Here is a 2,500-nt window from a genome sequence, read left to right as displayed (position 1 = left end):
CTGGCAGGATCAACCAGGGAGCTTCGTGTTCGGTTACGCGCTCTCGGGAGAGCGGTAACTCGCGAGCGAGCCCACGCCTCGAGAGGCGAGGACCCGTCGCGCGCTGTTATAAGCTCTCTCGCCGCCGCCGGCCTTCGTTGGCCGGTCGGCGAAACTCTGTACTCTGTATTTTATGAAAATCGTCTTGGCGAAATAGCCAAGCGTTTTCAAAATATCATTCGTCTCCACAAAACTTAATATTATAATACACAAACTGCAACACGTGCATTTTATATAAAATGCTCTCTTTAAAAGATCATTGATTCTTATTCTCCCATATATAATATAAACGGCACGGTCGCGAAGACCGCGCCGATTCACCCTGACGCTAGATCGACGATGCCGATTGCTTAGACGTCGAGGATAAATTTGTCTCTATCGCATGCGTTTAAGGCACGCGTAGTTTTATTTCGCTATGGCGTACAAGGCGAGCGGGAAGAGAGAGATCTCTCTCCTCCGCCACTCGTATTCGTGGAGTAAGCGTTCGGTAAGCGCGACGACTCAGCTGCTTCCGTCCAAGACGAGAGCGAATCGCGCGGCCAACACACCAGATGCGTGCGCGCCACATAAGAGCCATTCGGTCTTGCGACACCGACTCGTGGCAATGCTGTGCTTGTAAAAAGTGTGTTTGAGACGATTCGCGAAGGAACGAGCCGCCAGAGACGCGCAGAACGCGCTCCGGCCCGTTTCGTTCGCGACCGACTCGTTTAGACGCGCCGAGCGCGATGTACCTCTTATAGTACCCAACCGACGTCCCAGGCGGTCGGCGACGCACGGTCGATAGGCCGGCGGCATACGGGCGCGATCGCCGATAGACGCGAGTGCCCGGGACGTGTTCGGAGAACGAAGGCAACGTTAAATAACGACTAAAGTTATGATTTTGCCACGATTATATATATTAAAAATTTATTCCAAATTCCGGGCGACACCTACGAAATAAGCCGCGAGCGGTACTTACGAGACCGCTCTCGGGCGGTACCTACGGCCTCGGCGCGCCACGCGACGCACCAAGCCGACTCTCGGCGGTACCTACGACGCTTAGCCGGGCGGCACCTACGAGACCGCTCACGGGCGGTATCTACGACGCGTGGCCGGGCGATACCTACGAGAATGCTCTCGGACGGTACCTACGACGCGTAGCCGGGCGGTACCTACGAGAGGGCTCTCGGGCGGTATCTACGACGCGTGGCCGGGCGGTACATACGAGAATGCTCTCGGGCGGTATCTACGAAGCGTGGTCGGGCGGTACCTACGAGAATGCTCTCGGGCGGTATCTACGACGCGTGGCCGGGCGGTACCTACGAGAAGGCTCTCGGGCGGTACCTACGGCGTCGGCGCGACTCGCCACGCACCAAGTCCGCTCTCGGCGGTACCTACGAAGCGTAGCCGGGCGGCAACTACGAGACGGCTCTCGGGCGGTATCTACGACGCGTGGCCCGGCAGGTACCTACGAGAATGCTCTCGGGCGGTATCTACGACGCGTGGCCTGGTGGTATCTACGAGAATGCTCTCGGGCGGTATCTACGAAGCGTGGCCGGGCGTTACCTACGAGAATGCTCTCGGGCGGTATCTACGACCCGTGGCCGGGCGGTACCTACGGGAAGGCTCTCGGGCGGTACCTACGGCGTCGGCGCGACTCGCCGCGCACCAAGTCCGCTCTCGGCGGTACCTACGAAGCGTAGACGGGCGGCACCTACGAGACGGCTCTCGGGCGGTATCTACGACGCGTGGCCGGGCGGTACCTACGAGAATGCTCTCGGGCGGTATCTACGACGCGTGGCCGGGCGGTACCTACGAGAAGGCTCTCGGGCGGTACCTACGGCGTCGGCGCGACTCGCCACGCACCAAGTCCGCTCTCGGCGGTACCTACGAAGCGTAGACGGGCGGCACCTACGAGACGGCTCTCGGGCGGTACCTACGAGAATGCTCTCGGGCGGTATCTACGACGCGTGGCCGGGCGGTACCTACGAGAAGGCTCTCGGGCGGTACCTACGGCGTCGGCGCGACTCGCCACGCACCAAGTCCGCTCTCGGCGGTACCAACGAAGCGTAGCCGGGCGGTACCTACGAGAGGGCTTTCGGGCGGTATCTACGAAGCGTGGCCGGGCGTTACCTACGAGAATGCTCTCGGGCGGTATCTACGACCCGTGGCCGGGCGGTACCTACGGGAAGGCTCTCGGGCGGTACCTACGGCGTCGGCGCGACTCGCCGCGCACCAAGTCCGCTCTCGGCGGTACCTACGAAGCGTAGCCGGGCGGCATCTACGAGGCGGCTCTCGGGCGGTATCTACGACGCGTGGCCGGGCGGTACCTACGAGAATGCTCTCGGGCGGTATCTACGACGCGTGGCCGGGCGGCACCTACGAGAATGCTCTCGGACGGTATCTACGACGCGTGGCCGGGCGGTACCTACGAGAAGGCTCTCGGGCGGTACCTACGGCGTCGGCGTGACTCGCCACGCAC

The 2,500-nt window shown here is 61.5% G+C and overlaps 1 non-coding gene across 1 annotated transcript in view; it reads right to left on the bottom strand.

The window, feature by feature from the left end:
- Nucleotides 1-20, bottom strand: part of LOC145967682 (small subunit ribosomal RNA) — a 1,921-nt gene extending 1,901 nt beyond the window's left edge. Inside the window, exon 1 of the ribosomal RNA XR_014437484.1 lies at nt 1-20. This exon is cut by the window's left edge and continues 1,901 nt beyond it. This is a non-coding gene — a ribosomal RNA (small subunit ribosomal RNA).
- Between the last annotated feature and the right edge of the window lie 2,480 nt (nt 21-2,500).

This window comes from Camponotus vicinus, unplaced genomic scaffold (genome assembly GCF_025532165.1).
Source record: "Camponotus vicinus isolate PSW18456_S1 unplaced genomic scaffold, iyCamVici1.0 SCAF_22, whole genome shotgun sequence".
NCBI lineage: Eukaryota > Metazoa > Arthropoda > Insecta > Hymenoptera > Formicidae > Camponotus > Camponotus vicinus.
Note: the sequence above shows the minus strand (reverse complement) of the source record. Positions and strands in the feature narration are given on the sequence as shown.